Source organism: Salvia hispanica, chromosome 5 (genome assembly GCF_029641045.1).
Source record: "Salvia hispanica isolate PSC_SH4W2 chromosome 5, Shi_PSC_v1, whole genome shotgun sequence".
In the NCBI taxonomy this organism is placed as follows: domain Eukaryota; kingdom Viridiplantae; phylum Streptophyta; class Magnoliopsida; order Lamiales; family Lamiaceae; genus Salvia; species Salvia hispanica.
Window position 1 is genome coordinate 28,699,000 of NC_142696.1, and position 7,902 is coordinate 28,706,901.

The following is a 7,902-nucleotide window of genomic DNA, read 5'->3' on the forward strand; positions in this document are numbered from 1 at the left end:
TCAATCGTGAAACCATTCTACTTGTACTTTTATGTTTTAAAAATAATTTGTAGGAGTGGAATTATGTGACAGGCTAGACATGAAATGCTTTATTGCTTCAAACAATTTATAAGGAATAATAGTATCTTTTTAAAATACTTACTCCTTTTTAGAATAATAGTATCTTTTGAAAATACTTACTCCTTTTTATTAAGTTGAAGTAACTACAAGACTTTTAAATTAAATTCATGTCACACCCCAACCAACCCCTTTATCGTATATTCTAATTATATAAATATGAAATTTTTAAGCAATTAACCTACATGTAAAATTCATAAAACATCCATACAATATAAACTCAAACATCAACATAAATCTGTTTCATATTTCAAAACATTTTGAATTGTATTGAGACTCTCTCTCCACTCTATATATTATACATTGGTCTACATGCAAAATGATAAGGAGGAGAAGGTTGCTATAATGCGTCAGCCGCCAACCCTGATAACACGTGGAGTTTCTAAAACTCATATCAACCAAAACATCAGCGATATCTTTTCCTGAAAAATATTAGTGGTTTATATGAGCCACAACTCGGTGTATATAAATTTCACCTTTAATTTCACGTCATAGAAATATCAAGCATATTCTTTTAACTATAAATATATATAACTAGAAACAATAAATATCATAAACACTTTCATATTCATATGCATATGCTTTATGATCCTTTTTAATATTATATGACTAATCAAGCCTGGCATCTGTCCGGGATTTCCATTGTATACGACCTGCAGGTCCCTTTTAATTATTTGGCCTTTCCACGAAGGCCCCTATTTGATTTGACCTTTCCACGAATGCCCCTCTTTGCATTTTGACCTTTCCACGAAGGCCCCTCTTTGCTCTTTGTATTGACCCGTAGGTCTATTATCATTGTATATGACCCGTAGGTCCATTGCCATTGTATATGACCCGTAGGTCCATTGCCATTGTATATCAGATCCAGAGCAAGACAGTCACATATCCTCTTTAATCCCATGATTCGAATGATCCCAATACCATACATCAAACATATCCATTGCACCAATTTCATATCCATATATTAAATCAATTAACTCCAATACTATAGATAAACATATCCATTGCACAAATCACATTTAGTACACCATCAATATCAAATAACACATAACCATTTCAAGCTCACATCATATAATTCAAATATTCACTTCAATTTAACACATAGCAATCAATCACGTAAAATATGTAAAATTAAAAGTGTGATTTATACACACCTGATTACGACTGATAGTTCAATCATGCTCCTAATTTCATCTCCTGCTCTATAATTCTCAATCTTTGTTCTTTTTTTTCTTTCTCTATGCTCTCGGCGAAATCTACTAATATAACTCATTTATTTGCTTCTCCTAAAAAAAACGCTACACATATTTTTCCTCTACTCTTTTATAGTCGGTCAGCTATGTGATATATATGCAACCACAAATGATATAAGAAGAACACTTGTCATTTATTTTATTTAAAAATTACACGTTGTTAGCCTAAATAGTTGACAGGTTTCCTTCATTTTATTTTCTTTTTAATAATTGCATAACATATTTACATAGTCAATAAGTCACTGTAGTATTTATTAATTAATAACAAGAATTCTATTTGTATCCTTATTCCATGCGTACACATTAAAATATTTTCATGTACTTATATGCTTTACAATATTTAGACAGTGCAGCATTACACACTTAAATTACCATTTTTTTAATAGTCTGATACACATAATGCACACATATAAAGATTATGTAGAATTATATAGGGATGTCACAATTCATTCGTTCTTGAAGTTAAAAAACCTTTAAATTATAACCATGCTTATTATTTATTTCATTCTTTAGGTTAGATATATGTATTAGTTTAATGTACTATGAGGTATTTATGTACTTGTATATTTTTTATGATTGTAATTCAAAAAAAATAGGAGTGCTCCTTTAACTATGCACGGAAATGGTTAGTAGATTTCTTTCATGTTCTTGAGTTTCTTTTGCCTTGTTAGAATGATACATAAAATTAATTTTTTTTTCTTGCACTGCATGTGTTTTCATGAACTTATACAGCAGATGCAAGTGAAAGGCGTTCAGGTATTATTCTGCCAAACATATGCATTTAGGCCTGGTTCATTTACATTAAATCAACTAATTTAATGATGTAATTATATGGTTGTCATATTCAGATTTCATAGCTTCCAACAAGTTTTGAACGCAAGCAGTTTGTAATTGATTTTGGCGGTTGAATAATTGTTTGGGGCATCTTCTTGATGAAACAACATCTGGTACGAAGTTAAAATTATTGATGTTAAAGTATCTTAGAAGCTAAGCTTCTAAATCATGTATATATATATATATATATAGAGAGTCTCATTATCCACAAATCCACTCTTAAAGACCGAATCACCGAACCCTACCAAATTAGGGCTTTTAGATCTAGTTTTTTATGGATAAGATACAGAAATTTATAAATTATTTTTGCCTTCATCACGAGCCTATTTTAATTCATCTGAAGGTAAATAAGTCATACTAACATGTTACGAAGATTTAACTTCGTTCCAGAATATATTACTTCATTCTAGTAGGTTTTTACTTCATTCCAGTACGTAAATGTGGTTTCGCCGTCGCGTGCCGTTCTTTCTCTCTACAATATCTATCACCAACGCCATGACGCTAATATGGTTTAATAAACACATGGAATAATGTAATAAATTATTGGAATGAAGTATGTGTAGAAACATTTGAAGTCCTACGGGAATGAAGTAAAAATCTTATCCAATGAAGTAATAACGTTTCTGAATGAAGTAATAAACTCACTTGAATAAATTGCATTTTTAAATGTTAATCAAGCAAAAACCCACGTCAATGAATTTGAATGAATCATATGTTGAATCATTTCAAAACCTATTGGAAGCAAGTAAAAACATGTTGTAGTTTCAAGGTATTACGTACAGAATGAAGTAATAAACCTATATAATGAAGTAAAATGGGCTTGTAATGAAGCCGAAAATTTTTTCACAGCAACACATCTCATCAAAAGAACTAGATCTAATGGCCCAGATTTGGTCTCTAGTTCGGTCTTTAAAATTGGTTCGACATTGATCACAATTCTATCTATATATATATATATATATATATATATATATATATATAGGGGAGTGTTATATTGTTAACTCAATGCTTAATTGCTAACTACAACTCAATAATAGCCATTAGATATTCAAATTAAAGGCCTAGATCATTAACCACAAAATATCAATACGATTAACAAAAAACGTCAATAAGGCTATAGGATTAATTCCAATAAAAATCAATAGGGGTATTAATGTCAAGTTAGTTATAACTAACTTTTAAAAGAAATCCCAAAACTTTAAATTCATATAACATATATCAAATTAAAGATAGTTTTATAAGGATTCCAACGATATACTACATGCATATGTTCCAACGTCAAAATTTGAAAAAAAAAATCTAGAATTTTCGTATTTTTCGTACACAGGCTAATGTCAATACAGCTAAGATAATATGTCAATATAAAGCATATACAATGTCAATCCTAAATTTGTGTTGACATTCTCAAAGCATTGTGTTGATATTTTCGAAACACTATATTGACATTTTCATCCAAAACCCTAATTTGACGTTTTTTTTTTAATTTTTTTCGATTTAATTAATATAAACGGAAATTACACGTGTCAAATTGTAGACCACACGTTTTTTAAAATCATGTGGCCTTAAATTAGTTATAGTTAGCAATTAAATGATGAGTTAGCAATTGATCTATATATATATATATATATATATATATATATATATATATATATATGTATATAGGATGTATTAAGATGACAACCCTCTTTATTGTAACACCATACCACCATTTTAGGCCATTGGATCTGAAAATCGTGTGCTTGTCATGCTGCCACGTGTAAAAATACGGAGGGGTAAAATAGGAAATTTCTAATTTTACGTTACCAGATTGCAGTGCTGTTCATTGAATATTGCAGTCTTACCAAAACAATATTGCAGTTTACCACGACTGCAATATCTAATACAGTACACTGCAAACCTGTGTTTTTTCACGAAACTTAATCCTAGGCGTCCATAAACGAGATCTAACGGACTATATTGGTGGTATGGTGTTATCCTATCTATGGTGGCACCCTAGTGCACCCCTATATATATATATATATATAAATATAGGATTGTGTTAAAATGACAAGACCTCTTAAGGTAACACCATACCACCAATCCTAGCCAATCATTTGTACACATGGACGAATAAGCAGCTGCCATGTGGCAATCATAAAAATTGTTCAAGGGTAAATTTTCGCGGACTGCAATATTATAAACGCTAGACTGCAATTTTTCCCGCCTGCAATATCCAATACGCTGGACTGCAATCTATAGATTGCAGTCCAGCGTATTGGATATTGCAGTCTAGCGTTTATAATATTGCAGTCTAGCGTAGTGTCACAGTGTCATTTTAAGAGTGTTGTCATTTTAACGCACCCATATATATATATATATATATAGGGTCTTGTTAGGTTGAGATTTATCAACCTAATTGAGAATTGAGATGCAATCTCAGCCACTCATCCAGAATATTTGTGAAATGTCAACATGTAGTTTATGTCAACAGAGGGGCATAATTGTAAATTTATTAATTATTTTTATTTATTTTTTTTAAAATTTTTTTAATTTTTTTTTAGCTTTTAAAATTTTTTTAATTTTTTTTTTCTTTTTTTCTTTTTTTTTTTATTTTTAAAATTTTTTTTTCAACTACATATACAATTCATGTCAACTACACATCAAATGTCAACAACTTTATTCAATAAATACTATTTGATATGAATTGCACATGTAGTTGACATTATATTGTGTAGTTAACATGAATTGTATATGTAGTTGACATGGATTGTACACATAGTTGACATTATATGTGTGTAGTTGACATGAATTGTGTGTGTGGTTGACATGGATTGTACACATAGTTGACATTATATGTTGACATGGATTGTACACATAGTTGACATTATATGTGTGTAGTTGACATGAATTGTATATGTAGTTGAAAAATAAAAATAATTTTTTTAAAAAAAAATAAAATTTTTTTTAAAAAATATTAAAAAAAATTAATAAAAAATTAAAATTTAAAATTAAAAAAAATATTTATTGAATAAAATTTACCATGATATTACCATTCTTTCCTTTCATAATTAATTAATCTAAAGATATTTTCCATGTGGAAAAATCTGGACCACTCATTTAATGAAAATGAGTGGCTGATACTGCATCTCATTTCTCAATTAGCATAAAAAATCTCATTTGATCACAATCATATATATATATATATACATATATGTGATCAAATACTAACTAATTTACAGTAATACCTAATAACTAATATCAATGTTATATATATATATATATATATATATATATATATAGGGGTGCGATCATATCATAACTCATATTTATGTGATAACCTAATAACCCTATCATTTTATGGGTCAAAAGTATCATTTTTACTAAAAATGATATTTATACACGAATAAATGATATTTTTTCAGCATGCATAAAATGATACTTTTATTACATAAAATGATATTCTGTTCCATAAAATGATATTTTTCGTCCATAAAATGAGGGTTATTAGGTTATCACCATAAATATGGGTTATGATATGATCACATCCCTATATATACATATATATAGAGAGAGAGTTGTGATTAATGTCGAACCAATTTTAAAGACCGAACTAGAGACCAAATCTGGGCCCTTCATTTTTTTAATCTTGTGGTTAGGATTAATTTGCAATTAACTTAATATTTTATTCAATAAAAACTTGCTGAGGGGTATTTTAGGAAATCAAATCTCAACATACATAACGTGATTCTCTTTGAATTTTCACACAATCTTCTTCACTCTCGCAATTCACGATCTGCTCTGCGTCGATCTTCTTCAATCTGCCATCTACGATCTGCGTCGATCTTCTTCATTCCACGTTCAATTCAATTTCAAAATATTCACGTTTAATTCACGTTGCAGCTGGTGTTTCATTCTTTTCGGGCTCATCAGAATCTGCTGGAGGTGCTGGAAGGGATCGGCCATCGGCGGCGGCGGCCTGCTTGACGAATTGGGTGACGTTGAGCCTTAATTCACGAGTTCTGCTTCAATTTCTCAATATTCTACATCAACACGAGCATTTTGCTACGCCAATTCTGACTCTAGGGCGTGTTTTCGCGGCGTTCAGCCCCTAATCCGCCACAAATTAGTCTCAGATTCGAATCAAATCTTCGGTATGTCTCTCCAAGCAGCAGCCGCCGATCTCTAGCGCTTGATCGGTTCAATTTCGTTAAGCAACTGCTCCGAATCGCTATGCGATGCGCTGTACCAGATCCGGCGCCCTCTAGCCGCGATCGAGGCCAATCCGTTCGTGCAGATGAGGACCAACGAGCAGAGGACGAAGACCATGAAGCAGATCTCAGCGGCGCAGGAGGATGTGGACACGTGTTTGGATATTTGGGAAAGTTGGAGCGGCGGCGGAGCTGGTGAAGGTGAAGGTGTACTTGAACGGCGCCGGAGATTTTCTGATCGATTAAGTGAGGGCGGTGCTGATGGCCGCGCGATTGCTGATGTTTGAGGCGTATAACGTTGATTGGTGGAGGAGGATAATCATGAATAATTATGTGTTTTTGGGTGTATTCTTCCAGTTGGTTTTTGTCGTTGGATTGTTTTGCGCTCTGTTTAGAATTAAGCCTCTACCTAAATTACTTCATTCAACCAGACTATTACTTCATTTAGTTACATTATTACTTCATTCACCTAGATTATTACTACTTCGTCCAGTTACATTATTTACTTCATTCAACAAGTATACCTCTTCATCACAATAGGATTTTACTCAATAAATTTCAATTGAGTTATTCCTTCAGTCCATTACCTTATTAAATGAGGTTATAGCTTCATCAACATTGACATACATCATAATAAAGTGGAATGAAGTGATTAACTATTGGAATGAAGTAATTAACTACTGTAATGAAGTAATATATCTACTGGATGAAGTAATAAACTACTTTAGAGGCTAATAACCTGAATTAATTTATCTAATTTAGTATTGGAAAATTGCCATCACGAGGAAGCTTAATATATTTGACCGAATTGAATAAAAGTGAGAAAATAATTGGTTGTGTTAATCTTTGTGTGTTAATTCATGATTGGTTGTCAAATCCACAGTATTTGAGTTACTTTATGATTGGTTGTGTTAATCTTTGTGTGTGTTTCTTATTTTTTCTTGTTTCTTATTGTTTAGTTGTTATGCAGATTACTGGCAAATGTATACAGTGGAAAATAAATATTACTTGGGAGAATTGCTCAAAAAATAAATGCATATATTGCTTGATTCGGGCTAGAGAAGCTTCGAGAACAATTTATCGTTATCCGGTTTGATTTTGAAGGATTTCTGGTGGAAATCGTCGCGGTAGATTGAAGGAATTTTTCAGAGTGGAAAAGAACGGATGGAGAACTATGTTATATGTATAGTTTGCAAAGAATTAATTTTGTAATGAACTAAATAACAGACGTTATGAAGTTATAACCTCAAATAATAAAGTAATATGAACTGAACTGTATCGTATGCATAGTTGGCGAAGAATTATGATTGTAATGAACTAAATAACGCACTTGATGAAGTTATAACCTTAAGTAATGAAGTTATAACCTTAAGTTATAACGCACTTGATGAATTTATAACCTTAAGTTGGCGATTTGTACTCATAATGAACTAAACTTTGGTTATCCTGAAGTAATAACAAGTAAAACTGAACTTCTGCACTTGTTGAATATTAAATGCTGATATTATTGT

General features: G+C 31.2%; 1 long non-coding RNA gene and 1 pseudogene across 1 annotated transcript; one reads left to right on the forward strand and one right to left on the reverse strand.

Annotated features, from left to right (window-relative positions):
• Positions 1–344: 344 nt before the first annotated feature.
• LOC125217050 (uncharacterized) lies at positions 345–1,431 on the reverse strand. Its single transcript, XR_007175552.2, has 2 exons — positions 1,272–1,431; positions 345–539 (listed from the first exon to the last, which is right to left on the reverse strand). It is a non-coding gene; the product is annotated as an uncharacterized LOC125217050 (long non-coding RNA).
• A 481-nt stretch (positions 1,432–1,912) lies between these two features.
• LOC148926589 (uncharacterized) lies at positions 1,913–6,931 on the forward strand (annotated as a pseudogene).
• Positions 6,932–7,902: the final 971 nt, after the last annotated feature.